The 15,143-nt window shown below is 41.2% G+C and overlaps 1 protein-coding gene across 15 annotated transcripts in view; it reads right to left on the reverse strand.

Annotated features, from left to right (window-relative positions):
* The window catches only part of arvcfb (ARVCF delta catenin family member b), a 207,133-nt gene that overhangs the window by 154,991 nt on the left and 36,999 nt on the right, over positions 1 to 15,143 (reverse strand). For 14 of the 15 annotated variants that reach the window (XM_034871055.1, XM_034871053.1, XM_034871057.1 and 11 more), the window contains exon 2: positions 9,171 to 9,255. The gene's annotated coding sequence lies outside the window, so the exon portion shown is untranslated. Of the gene's footprint in view, positions 1 to 7,991; positions 8,011 to 9,170; positions 9,256 to 15,143 lie in introns of those variants that run through there. The other variant, XM_034871071.1, reaches the window with a different exon arrangement.

Raw genomic sequence — 15,143 nt, forward strand, 5'->3', positions numbered from 1 at the left:
AACAACGGGACGGTTGTGGGTAGGAAGAGAATAACGTGGAAAGGGACTGCAACACACGGGACGCCATCCCCGGTCTCAGGAGTGAAAGTCCTGTTTTGTTTGACCAACCTCTCTGCGCGGCTTTTTGGCTTTTCAATACTACTTGCTGCCGTAATTGTTCTGTGATCACGGAATAGGTTTCCCATTGAAATATATTACTTCCAAATTCATAATCAACACATAAAAATAGCGAAATTAATGGAACCTGTACACGTATCGATAAATTCAATAACGTGACCACTTCACCACAGAGCCATGACACTGAGCTAGTAATTGTCTTTCACATTTGTTTATTTCCTTTCAATATGTTTATGTATGCACCAACCACCAAGTGTTACTTACTTGACACTAAATCCCATTCTGATTCAAAGCTAAGGGATGATTGTGTGTGCGTGTGTGTACATACATCAATACAGATTTTTATATCTTTTAAGCCTTTTCTAGAGAAATGTATATATATGTCAGAGAGGAGGAGGTGACCTTAATTTGATCTCTTTATTATAGGTTGCGAGTGGGAGGAGAAGCCTCCGGTCAGAGGTCTGTGTTGAGCTGTCTGTAGCTGCTGTCTAATCAACCATCACCTCCCTCAAACAGCATGTGCACGGCTCAATGCCAACACTGCATCCTTGAATGTGTGACTCTTGTAGAATGGATAGAAGGCGGAAAAGAAATGGAACGGATGAGAAGGGGGGAGAAGAGGAGGGGACAGGCAAAGAAACGATTTAAATGACGATTAGATATGTGACACCGCAAGGCTCCTCATTAGCATAACTTCAAAACCTCGCCGCTCCAGTCTTAATAATATGAATCACCTCACGCTCTGTAATAGTTCGGTTTTTCTCGTTGTTGTGAGGCGACGAGATGTGCGGGTGAGAGGCAGGAAAGGAAGGATTCCAGCAAACACCCCTCCCCATGCCCACACACCCACAAACACACACTCTTCCTTATCTCAGTGAGGTGAAACAGTGGGACATCCTGATCTTTGGTTTATTATAAGCCGCCTTGTGTGTTATCTGTGAGGAAGACCAGTCATACCAATTAACATTCCAGTACAGTGTTTCTGCAGCCTGAGAACAGGAGGCTGAACTCCCTTCCTTCCTCTCTCTCTTACACACACACACACACACACACACACACACACACACACACACACACACACACGATACAAAGTTAAGAGTAAGTGATACCCAACTAACCCTGAACATCCACACAATTAGATATAGCGTGCACACACATGCATAATTTACTTGCAAATTATACCAAAGTACCACTATAAAAGTACATTTACAACACAAGCGTCCATAAAAAAACAGAGCTGTCAGGAGAGATGGAAGGACTTGGCGTTCAGCTGGCGGAAGTAATAAAGTGAGTCTTGGGTTTCAAATATATAATAATAATAAGAAGAAGAAGAAGCATGAAGGTAGCAGGCTGTATCTGGAGCCGACATGGGCAGAGTCAGCACACAGAGATTTATTCTGGCCCAGCTTCACTTGCTCGTTCCTTCTACAAAGAAACAGTGAAAAAGAGAAACAGATGGAGCTAGACCTACTGGTACAACTTTGAAAAATGCAAGAAGAAGAAACAAACTCATTCACACATTTTTTTTCTACAGACATCTGTGTGTTTAGTTTTGCACCACATGCCTCATATGCTAAATGAAATGGGTGACTGACTGATACAGAAGTCATTTCATCAAATAACTCAGAGTGATTGAGTCTGTCGGTTTGATCCACCTCTAATACGATCAATACAATGTTTGCATTCTTACACAGTTTAAAGATTTTTATATTTTGTACATTAATAACAGATGAAATGACTAAGTGTATGTTAAGGGTGTTACTTGTAAGAGAAATCATTTTTTTGTTTGACATTTTTTTTTCTTTCTTTTGGGGGATTTTTTTGCTGGGGGAAGTTACAGAATTGCATATGTTGCATGGCATTTAATATAATAAACACCATTATCATTGTGTAGTAATCATGATCTTCTATCCTGTGTTCGAGGGATTCTGGAGAAAAAAAGTTGCTTTGCACTTCAGTTTTTCATTAACAGGATTTCTTTTGCGTGTCCGAATATTATTATTAATTTCTAGGCTTGAGTACTTGTGATGTCTACAGATAACGTTCAGTTGAATATTTAATACGCAGTAGGGATCAAAGGGCCTCAGACAGACATTCCTCTGTTCTCAGCTGAGATGAACAGCATAGCGCTGCGGTGTTTACCATTGTACTTTACACTGCATAAACTAGCCTAGCGCTTAGCAGAGTTTTGGTGCACTTAAAGTTTAATCTGACAAATATGTTTCTTCTTCCCGACAGTAAGAAAATATCTTTTATGTCACAGCCCTAATTAAGGGTTTATTTCCCTTTACACATACAACTAATGAAGACATTAGTAGTCCCACACGGGTGTATAACATGAAGGAACTAAGGTGGGAACCATTCACAACTTGAGGGCAACTTGAGTTTCTGTGGCGGTTCAAGCTGGGGCCACATGCAACTTTAGGGGTACCAAATATGTTAAAGACACGCGTTATTTACTTCCAACCCTCCACAGATTTGGTTTTACAAAAGACTAATGATACACATATGACAATAAACACAAGAATACTCATTCATTGTTAATCTACAACTGTGGCCAAAATATTTGCCAGTTGGGGGGGCCAGAGGGGGGGGTCGAGGCTTAATATCATGGGCTCTGGCCAAACTTGCACCCCGCCCCTGTTGAGTTTCCCTCATTGAAGCTGAATGAGAACAAAGCCATCCAGAGGCCCTCTGAATTCCCAGTGTCTCTCTCTTGTGTTCTCATATCATTTTTGTAATGACAGGCAAAATGAAAACTGCAGCGTTAAAAAGGAATTAGCAGGTCTCTGAAGGGCTGTAGCTATAACACTGAGTCCATATAAAGGGAAGCCTGTGCCGTCAAAAGCGGTTACAGACTTTGTATAATGAATCTTAAGGATGAAATTGGAATTTGGGATCGTCTCACATGTTATCTCGGAAGCAGAACACAAACAAGCTTTCAAGATACTAGCTTCATGAATACCAGTCAGAGAGCCTATCACAGATCTGCAGCTACTCAGTAATACATGGGAAGCTCATTAGTGTATGTTTGAAGTCTGACTATAAAAGAAACAAAAACTAAAGTGTCACTAAAACAACCTTGAACTTTGCAGACTACTTGCTGGGACTGTAAATGAAAGTCTAAAGCACCCTATATATGTGTTAATGATGCACTAAGAACTAGAACGCTACCACAAAATTGTACCACAGCCCCCCCTCCTCGACCTGTGTGTGAGGCAGTGAGTGTGCGGTCCCCATCAGGGAGGCGTGAGGCATGAAGGACGGCCAGCCGTACACACCACACAGGAGATCCCCAGATTAGTCACGCTCGCCGGTTCTGTGCCGCTGCCCCCCCTCTGCATCACCGCCACGCATCCAAATACAGTCTCAAAACACCACAGCAAGGGCAACACTGCACCACCTGCCATCATAAACAGCAAGCTTTGCCACAGCGTGGAGGAGCAGCCAATTATGACTGTGTTTTACATTTAAATTGCTAAAATAACATAGTGACTAATGTGTATGGAGCATGTAAGAAGTTCTCGCCAATGGAACATATAATTGGTGCTTTTTTTATACCAGTCCATATCCTACATGTCAAGTTCATATATTTCATTCTGCATATATTCTACTGTAGTGATGAAATTCTGACAGTAAGACATGTTTCAGATATATATTAATGCAAAAACTATAAACGTATATACAGCTTTTTTCTATCTATATATTTATTTTTACCAAAAACATTGATCACAGAGTCAGAAAAGGTTGGCAATATTCTTCAGGCATAAGCATGCAATAGAAGTATAAATTGTCTTACCATAAACATTATTTCTGGCTAGTTTCTGTGCAAAGCTGTCCAGGACTGTGACCAGAGTGTATAATGCTAATAGCTAATTATGTACTCTGAGCTAACAGGGAGGTTTCCTACTTGAGATAGTGAACATTAGCTTTTTTATTTAGCTCTATGCATCAGTTTAATGCATAAACTTGTTTTGTTGATCACGCAGTAAGTTCTAAGTCATTCTGGTTCGTTGCGCTGCCAGTAAAGGATTTAATAAGTATTAATTAGCAAGCCACACCAGATCATTAAAAGGCTCTGCACACCTGTTTGTCTCCAAAATATAACGGGCACAGCGTGATACATTTTCCATCCAAAGCCATCTGTCTGCCACGTCTATCTGCAGACACCAAGTCTCCCACACACACACACACACACACACACACACACACACACACACACACACACATCACATTAAATCACCAAACAATTGATCAGAGTCTGGCAAAAGCCACAGCCATGCATTAACAGTATGCAGTAACAGTATACAGTAACAGTAGTTGTAGTACCTTAAAACCGCTTCTTTCTGACCAGTTTCTGTCCATTGTCTTGACATAGTATAACTGTATTTTCCGGACTACAAGTTGGAATTTCTTTCATAGTTTTGCTGGTCATGTGACTTAAAGTCAGGTGCAACTTATATATCAAAATATATATAATTTAACATGGTGGATGAAGAAGTCAATGATGAGTGATGTGGAATGAGATCTGGAGCTTGGTGAACTTGCTTCCCAGTAACTTGCTTGCTGGACTGACTTGTTATTTTAATATAGCCTATTCTGCCTCCTAGGTATGTTTTTTATGCCATCTTAATAACTGTTAATGTCTTACGTTTATATACCGGACACCTTATCAGCATGTTGTTCTGTGTGCTATTGTGTATTTGAATAACTTGCTTTTCCAGAATAAATGTCTGTTCTTAGTCTTGGATGTTGTGAAATTCATTTGTAAATAAATGCAACTTATAGTCCAGTGCAATTTATATTTTTTTCCTCTTCATGACACAGGGTTGGGGTTCTTCTAGAGATAGTAAATATTTTCTATCTATAGCTGGAGTTTAAGGCACAAAAACAACTCATCATGTTGATCCCTCTGTAATTGTTGTATTCTCATTCTGGATATGGTGCGCACGTCTCACAGTAGTGCTGCTCTCCATCTGCTGGAAAATTCCAGCTGTATTGTGTTTACTGCGACCCCTTTTCTATATCTGTGTAAATAATTTGTCCGGCTTCATTATTATTGTGTTTATTATGGACGGGAGTGACTGTGGAAACGCAACAACCTCCAAAGAAAGAAGACATTAGAAACTCAGTCAGGGTGGACGATGACCTTTTTTTGTCAGCAGACCAAGAATCCAAACTCTTCATACCAATGCTACAAAAGAAACACTTACGGGGAATCACTGACACTGCAACGCAGTAAAAGAAAGTGTGGCAGTCCTTCTGGGTTGGCACCATCATTTGTGACCATTTAATAAAACAGCCAGCATTGTCCCCCCACAAAGCACCACAACTCGAGCTAGGTGCACATTCTCTCCCCACGACCCTGGAGGACATCATTATTAGAGCAGCTGTAAACATACCCTTCAATGATATACAATATAATTCCGCTGAAAGAAGCAATTTGACATTTCTATAGTCGTCTGTGGTAGGTTGGCATGTTACGACCAGGGTGCAGCAAATACACAACCACCACCACATTCATGTCTGGAGCCTCCGCAAATACCATCTTTACGACAGCCACACCTACAGTACAGCTCCACTCTCCTTTCCTGCGGCAAATCCGTGCTTTGCCGCAGATGTGATGTTGAAATGGCACGTTACGACTAGGGTGAGACTCATTACTGTATTAAATGCAACCAGAAAGAACTTGAAGGCTTATAATTTCCTAAAAAGACTGCAAGTGCGACTGTGGACTTGAGTTGACTGCATGGCTGCAAACCCATTTCACCCTCTGTCTGCACCAATTTACGTTGCCAGATCCAGTCATAAAAAAAGCTCTTCTCACTTGGTGTACATTAACTTATTAAAGTCGTTTTCCCTGGCCCATTAATATGCCCTCAGCAAATAAAATGATAAACAATGGCCTCAGGCTTCATTCTAATCAAAATGCGTGATAAACTATTTTAAACACTTCCCCAAGCCGAGAGACTGGATGACAAGAAATCATTACAAAAGGCGGCATGGCCCAAATGTCACTTGGTAGCAATTCTTTTGTGGAATTGTTGTTATCAGTCATGTAAAAAATATTATGTAAAAAGGCAGGAAGGGGACTAAAGTACAATTTAATGAGTGTGTTTCTGCACTATAAAATGGAATGATTAACTTTAGTACATTCTCTTCTATCTTAATTATTTGGAAATCAGGCCACTGCGGATCACCGGGCTGTGGGCCAGCAGTTTCTCTCCCTTCAAATGAAAACAAAACACCGGCGTCTCAAAGGTTCAAGTGAGAGAAAGAGAAACAGAGAGAGAGGGAATAAAGTAGAGTATTAGTAAGCTGGGGGTTCATGGCTCTGGGCGCGCCTGTTGGCCCTTAAGAGACAGTCTGTGTGACTCCTGGCTGAGGCTGCCTTATTAAAAGTCCCCCTATGCACATTCAACACCACTGTCAGAAAAAAGTAACTTCAAAAAACTTTTTGGAACAAGTGTCATTTCCATTCAGCTGAAGAGCAAACAGAGCTGAGCCAACTTATAATGTTTCCATTTGGTGACCACTTTTATCCAAAATAGCCAAAGCAAGAGTGACCCCAGTGGGAACTGAAAGCCTCTAAATAACATATAGTAACGGGCTAGCTACTGTTAGCGTCACGTTGCTTTGCTCAACATGTCTGCAGGTATAACTGGCTCTAACTGAGCTCAGAGAGTTTAGCAAGAACAATTAGACAATAATAGCATATGTTAGAAGAATGCATTCTGAATAATAATTTTGCAATAAGCTATTTTCAAATGGGACAGTTCATCCCAAAATAAAAAAAAATACATTGTTGCACAATCCACAGAACTGCAGGTCGGAGTCAAACCTGTGATCACTGTGTCAAGGAGTAAACCTCTAAGTATGTGCGCCTGCTCTACCAACTGAGCTAACCCTGAGTCTAACATATCTTAACCCATGACAACCAAGTTGCTTGCCCATTGCATTTTTCACATAAAACCTGTGAACATGAGTTTAATCACTGAGCTTAGGTTTGGAGAGGTCATTTTAGTCCACACAGCGTATGCATGCACAGTGACAGTCAGCCATAATTGGCCCCTTGCCAGTGGATTAATATCCATTCCCACGCTATTAAAACGGCCTTTCTCATTGAGGCTCCAGAGAGTTAATTAAACCAATGCCATTTGGAAAGCCAAGGATTCAGGGATGAAATGACATGGGCTTGAGAGCTGGGGCACGTGGATGAATAATGTCCTGTCCTTATGTCGGTGCGTTTAACCTTCTCTGACTAGCATTTACTTGGTAAGGGTTACAAGCTGAACCTGGCGTTCCCTGAAATGTTCTGCAGGTGTAGGGAAGGCTGATGGGAACATTATATATAACTGAAGGGGTGCTGTTGACGTTTTTCTGAGAGTGGGCACAATGCACATGGTATTAAAAGAGAAAAATCTTGGTAAGAAGATGCCAATGTTGTGTGTGTTGGTCGCCGGTAACAAGAGTTCACAACATTATTATTTTTATATTATTCATATATTATGGACACAAAGTTTCAGAGAGTAAAACAAAGATTTTCCTAAAGTTAATTAGAAAACCGAATAATATTCATTTACACAGGATCTAACTCAAAAGGTTTTCAAACATCACCCACAGAAGGATTTCTGGTTGAACTGTAGGTTGCTTGGGGAGCAACTGAGTGTGTGTGTGTGTGTGTGTGTGTGTGTGTGTGTGTGTGTGTGTGTGTCCACAGATGGCCCCTTATCCCAACCTTGATGAATCATAAAGGTTTTTAGCGCTTACGAGAGGTAGAAAATCAAATATGAAATCATCAAAAAAATAGCCTTTGTGTTTTCAGCTTTACACTTTACACACTAAAAAAATGTTAACAGGAAGTGAGGCGTTACCCATGGTTCTGTCCCAGCAGCTCTGGCTCTCAGGGGAAAAGTAGAATAAGCACCAAGCAGAGAGAGAATTCATAGCCCGAGGGGACTGGTGGAGTCAGGTTAATCTCCCGTACCAGTGCTTTCAATAACTGCATGTCAGAGCCTGGCTGTCTTCACCATTTTGTGTGAATTGTTTTGTTCTTTAAATCTTCCCATCATGCCAAGTTTTAAAGCCGATATCTCTTCGAGGCCAGGCTGTAACTCCTGGTTGAGATGCGCAGATGCAGCTCCGGTGATGTGCAGCTCCCTGAAGAACAGCCAGCGCAGTAGCTCAGTCCCATTAAAGAAAGAAACAAAACAAAAAACTACACGGCCGAGACAGAAACAAAACATGACCTGGAGCTGGGATCCACTTCTTCGTCAGCCAAACTACACACATGACCGGCTTCAGCTGCCAGAAACAAGATTAACCTCAGTAGCAAACGGGAACAACACAATGTAGTGACTCAGTGTTCTTGTAAATTAACAGCTAACGAGAGTCCTTTTGTCAAAGTGACCAAAGAAAAAGCTGGCCTTTTAGCTGAACTTTCTTTTGGAAACAGGGCTTCCACAGATAAGTTCCACTTCGGTTTACAGCTCCCAGGCAACCAACATCAAGGCCTGAATTGCTTGTCAGGTGGAAACAAAACTTTACCACTTCTAAAGAAGAGCATCAGTAGTTGGGAAGACAGTGAAAGCAAGTTCTTAGGCACAAACAGGGGTTACTAAGGATCGGAGTAAGAAATCTCAAAATACGATATAATAGTGGAGATCGTAAATGGATCTATTGCTGGATGTGATTCGGGGCAGCACAAAAAACTAACTTATTCGCTGAATTGTCAATGGCACACTGGGATCCATTGTGCCAAAGAAGATGTTAGCTGCTCAGATAATCCAGGCACCTAGTGTTTTGAAATGAATGTACCACACTCTGGGACATGCTGTAATAAAACGTGACACCAAAGTCATCTTTTCCTTAGTCTTAAGGTTTATGAGCCCGTTGTTAAACCACATGCCCTGCTCATAATCCATAAATTTTACTTTTACTTGATGTCTTTTACAGCTTTGTGCAGACTTTAAGCGTATTTACAGATGAGAAAGAGTATTTGAGAATGAGGTCCTACCACTGCATAGTGAATGGGTGTAGGATGATAAACTCACCTTTGGTTGAGAAGAGAGACCCATAAAAATATCAGGACAGGCTGACATTTATCACAGCAGAGCCACAACACCGGAGATGCTACACCTAAAACACAGAGAGGAAGACATTTTAGTCAACTGTGTAACTCCAGCAAATTTAAGTCTTAAATAGAGTCCAGTATCTAAAACCCTTAAAATGTCATTTTTACATTTTAGATTTTGAATGGAACAAACCAGACACAACATGTCTATTAGTGAGCTTCAGAGGTGCTGGTATGTGGACTTTGTTACCTTTGGACAGAGCCAGGCTAGGTGTTTTCCCACTTTACAGTATTGGTGCTAAATTACGGTAATCTTCTCATCCAACTCTTGGCAAGAAAGCAAATTAGCATATTTCCCAACATGTCAAACTTTCCCTTTGAACAGAGGAAGATACAAACTGTTTTAACGTAACCAAGCATATAAGTATGTTTACCTAATGGCAAAGACCCGTCCTTATAACGGTGGTCTAATGGAGCCACTTCCTTGCTCTGGAGAAGCAAGTTTTCATTTCTTTCTTTGGTGTGCCATCCAAAACCCCTGTGGAGAATTTAACGAGACCTATTACCCCCCGACCGCCTAACTGCAAACAACGCCAAGTAAAACTACTGTATGGACAATGAAAGCTGAAACATCTATCCAATTATATTCTATTATAGGTTGTGCTTCTTAATTAAATTAAACAAAGCAGGATCAATACAACACTGCAAACAATTGTTGTTCTCTGCCCTACATGATTATGTGATGGTTTTGATCATTAAGTCATACTATTGCACTACACATCAATGGGATAAACACTAATCAATGGCACAGAGAGACAAAGAGACAGCTAGATGTTTAGAAAGAGGGTTCACCTGCATTGGCCATAATCCATCATTATATTCATCGTCTTAGAATGCGCTACCTTTTGCTGCAACACCTACATTTTTCTTATGCTCAGGAGCCAGTGAGAAAACTGTAATAGGAAACAGGAAGTACAACCAACAATTAATCTGGAGACAGCTTCACTCTAGCCAATGAGTGAGCTTGGACAGAACAGTACATTTAAGTCCATGTGTTCAGAATACACTGAGCACACAAAGAACCTGTGGAGAAGTGGCTTATGCTGCAGGTGTGGTTTAAGAAGGTTTTATGACCATTCAGATCCTTTTTGTGCCCACAATTGGAATCAATTTGCAGTAAATTGAAGCTATGACTTTCATTCAGTTGAGCCAGATCATTGTTTTCCTGTTAGCTTAAGGCCGGGTAAGAAGGTTACACTGCACATTTCACAGACACCCTGAAGCTGGGCAGTAAAGCCCTTTCCACACACACATTCTCTGGCCAGACATGATACATTAATAATTACATCAACACTTTGACAAGCTGTTGTCAAAGAAGCTTCAGCAAAATCAGGGGTTGACAGTATCAGCTGGCGGCTATCAGATTGATAATTGAAGACCAACACAGACCATATCAGTCTGCCACTAGTCAAAAGGAAGAAAGGGGAAAAAGATGCCAGGGAACCTTAATTGTAGAACACACATCCAGCATGGGAGGACGAGTAGTAAACAAAAGAGAACTAACTGGGCAAAAAGCTATAAGTGGTTACATGAGGACAGCAGCAGAGCCAGACAGCAACATGGGAGGCTGAGGCTCCTCAACTCCTGATTGGTCAGGATACTGGTAGAGAGAATGCAGGACTTCCAGCTCTCTCTCTCTCTCTCTCTCTCTCTCTCTCTCTCTCTCTCTCTCTCTCTCTCTCTCTCTCTCTCTCTCTCTCTCTCTCTCTCTCTCTCTCTCTCTCTCTCTCTCTCTCTCTCTCTCTCTCTCTCTCTCTCTCTCTCTCTCTCTCTCTCTCTCTCTCTCTCTCTCTCTCTGCTGAGCAGCAATCAGAGAGAATCCAGGGATGCCATATGTTGCAGACATCCACAACAATGAAGTGAAATACAACAATATCCCTGAGTACTCAACGTACTGGAACTATACCAAATACAAATCCTTACCCATCTTTAACAATCTGACGATACATTTAAAGCAGTTGTGATACACAAGTTTTTATTTTTTTCTTTGCAGAAAAAATTACTAATGTTTTTAATCTTCTTTAGTCTTTTCTCTAGTGTGCAGTTGTTTTTTTCATTTGCTTTAACTTTGACTATTTTCTCCTTAGTTGCAGTGCTTTTCTATTTAAAAAAGAAAACAGCTAAAATTCCAAATAAAAAGATTTCATAACTGTGCCATCCTTTAATTTAAGCCCGTCATAATACCTTCTATTAAGTAGTCATACATTTTCTGGTGCACTGCAGAGAAAGAAAAGTACACCAAAATATGTTGTTTTTCAGCGTAACGTAAAAACCTGTCTTGTTGAAAATGTTACGACATTTACAATTCCTGAGAGGCCCGCAGAGGAAAACTGACAGGAATGCTAGCAAGCGACGGCCTCATTCAATGGCAGTGCTCCTTCTGCAGGATCCTTTGTGTGACACCATTACAGCTGGAACGTTTTTTTACTAAGGGGTGATTCAATGCTTTGTGAAAAGAACCAAAAAGTATTGTACTACAGAGCAAGCAAATACTGACTTAAACTCACTTCTCAAGAACCCCGAGGGGCAGATTAGTTAGAAACAACAGCATCTTAGAAAATGGATCCAACGATCAGTGGCAACATTGGACTGAGTCATAATTTATTACCCATACACGCTTCACAGTAGCGCCTGTTAGTGTGAGACTCGACACTAGGTACCAGACTGAAAATAGATGCAAGAAACTGGAGCTGGGAAAACGATCACATGACATGTTTGACTGCAGCTCTGTGGTATTTAATGGTGGGGAGGGTTTTCTTTTTGTTGTTAATATAGAGTAATGTCTGATGCTCATGTCTCATTGCCCTGAAATCACTGCCTTGTACAGATACAAAGGAACAGCATGCTATCAGCCTTCACATCATCTATAACCACATGGGTTTTGCAAGGTCCTTGTACTACTCTAATTTTAATGAGCAAAACTACATCAGCACACAAGGCTAGACTTGAAGAGAAGAGTGTAAAACATGATTCTGGATTTTACTGACTTGAGGTGGTCAACAAAACTCACCCCTACTGTTATTTTTTCACAGAGCACACACACAGAAATCAGAGGCAGCTCCCATAAATAGAATGGAAAGTAGGCAAGTGGCTGCTGGGAGTGGCCATTACTGGGAATATGATCGATTAAAAAGCAATTTGCTCCTCCGCTCAGGCCCTGCACTCCTAAATGACAGCCCCCCCACGGTCCAGATGGAGCTCTGAGGGGTTGAAGGAGTCCGCCAGCCTGCCCCGCCTGCCACTCCATCTTGAGCAACCCCCCCCCCCCCACACACACACACACACACACACACACACACACACACACAGCATCCACTTCCAAGAGACGAGAGGGCTGGATAAGACAAGTGTTCACTGGACCAACACCTGCCTATACAGTAGACACAACTACAACTTGGTAACATTGGCTTTGTGAAATCATATTCGTTCTGTTTTTTGCTTCTCTTGCAGGCAGCTTTTACAACGATCCTCTCTTATCTTATCTCATCTTATGCATTGATATCTCAGGTGCTGGCCATACACCTATTCTGGAAAAAATATATAGTCTGCTGCTGGTTTACACAATTAATAAGAAGAAACTCAATCATGGAATTTCTCCTCACCCAGATATTCAGATATTAACAGCACCAGCTAATTTTTGATTAGGGCAGTGGCTTAGTCTGCAGGGACTTGGACCAGTCGCTACGGAGTGTGGACTGGTAGTTGGAGAGGTGGGACTTCACCTCCCCTGGAGCGAGGCAAAGGAACCCCCTAACTACTATGCAGCAGTATATCTATATATAGTGGTGACTCATTTCTGAAGATGAACTAATGTGATTGTTCTTTCAGCTCGAGTTCATGGTGCTGTGGAGCGGTGTTGCATGTGATGTTAGAGGATAATAAAAAAAGATTCTACAACTTGTTCCCAGGAATTAGTGTTGCATTGGCTTCCCAATTACAATTTCTAGAAGAAGTCCATCAATCGATCGAGAAAATAATGAGTAGAAAATGAAAATAATCAGTAGTTGCATTTGTTTTACAAATTCCTGTGCTTACAGCGAGTTAAGTACACTGACACAGTGCAAAGATCGCTATTTTGAACTATCAGGGAGTATGCTCTCTGTTACCATAGGAACACAGGTACTTAGTGGTGGTAGTGGAAACCTTAGGTGTACAGTTGTGTGAATTTACAGGCCAACTAAAAGACACAAATGACTTAAACTGATTACTGGACAGAACTGGTTAAGTATTTTATCTTCCACCTTCAATGCATTGATTTTTCCATATGATAAGATCCAAACCTGCTGCGTGTCTACTTGTCTGGCCTTTCAGCAACTCTTCCCCTGATCCTCCTCACTGTCTGCAGCTCTCGGCTTCAGCAGAGCTTGGCTTCAGACTCCTTCAGACTTAGCGGCATGAGGTATGTGATACTGACAGATGACATAACATGGAGTAGTCATTTGCAGGGAGATCTGGCTTCTTTATCAATGGCGGCACTCCACACACACACACACACACACACACACACACACACACACACACACACACACACACACACACACACACACACACACACACACACACACACACACACACACACACACACACACACACACACACACACGCGCACAGGAGGGAGGGAGGGAGGGAGGGAGGGAGGGAGGGAGTTAACAGATGTGATTCTGTCCAGAAAGGCACACTGTTAGAGGGCTAATGACTAAATCATGCTACAATTTGTAAATTTTGATAAAGAACCTTCTTCATTTTCTATGATACAAAATTGATACTTTTTGTTCAAACTAAACTTAGCTAGGCAACTTAAATTCATTGGAATGATTATACATCAGAATTAAAACAATGATTCCACATTTTGGGAAAATAAGCGTATTTGCTTTATTGCCAAGAGTTAAAGGAGAAGATTGTTGCTCCTCTCATGGCTGTATGCTAAATATGAAGCTAGAGCCAGAAGATGGTTAAGTTTGCTAGACATTAAGATTGCAAACATTGGAGAACAGTTAGCTGGGCTTTGTTATCAGTAATAAACGCTGCTTACTATTATATAACACATTAAATCTTGCTAGTTATATTTGTACAAATACTGAAGTGTCAAATTGTACAGGCTGCTAGCTGCTTTCACCTTTTCCTAGTCGTTTAGCTAAGCTAAGGGAACACTCTCCTGGCTCTAGCTTAAGTAATATTTAGTGCACAGACAAGACAGTGATAACTCTAGGCAAGAGAGCAAATAATCGTATTTCCAAAAGGGTTAGACTTTTAATTAAGTTTGCAATGTTAGCCAGAATAGCATTGCATAAGTTATCTAAAGGGTACCGGGCCTTAAGTCAGTGTCTTTTGTCAATGACTCAATGCCCTTGCATGGTTGATCAGAGGTCCCACAGGTTTACTGCTAATGGGATCAAGGGATAGTGAGGGTGGGGGAGTCAGGGGGGAGGGGGTCTTACAGGATTTCCGTGAGGAAAAACAACCAGAATTGAAGCCCATCCGGGGAGACAGAAAATCCATCTGAATTTTTGTTCCCTCGTCTTTTCACCCACTCACAGTGGCTGGCTGATTCAGATTCTTATGAATGTTAATACTAAAGCACGTCTTTCAAAGCTCACCTTGATAGAATTGATTTTCCTCAAAAACATAATTCAGCCGAGGCATAATGGAAACTAGTAAAAGTGCCTCAAAGGCTGGATTCAATGATTTTGAAGTGAAAAAGTTTCAGCTGTTATTCCTTCTGGTGTAAAAATGACTCTGCGGATCTAATCTTCAAACTTTAGAGCAGATTTAATATAGGTTTGTCCACATTTGACTGTGTGACCTATTGTCTCCTGCTCTATCCTCAGACAAAAAATATTCATTCATCTTGGGCGCAACGATTAATAAGAAGCTTATTGCTGCTGTTGCAGAA

This window comes from Etheostoma cragini, chromosome 5, assembly GCF_013103735.1.
Source record: "Etheostoma cragini isolate CJK2018 chromosome 5, CSU_Ecrag_1.0, whole genome shotgun sequence".
In the NCBI taxonomy this organism is placed as follows: Eukaryota; Metazoa; Chordata; class Actinopteri; order Perciformes; family Percidae; genus Etheostoma; species Etheostoma cragini.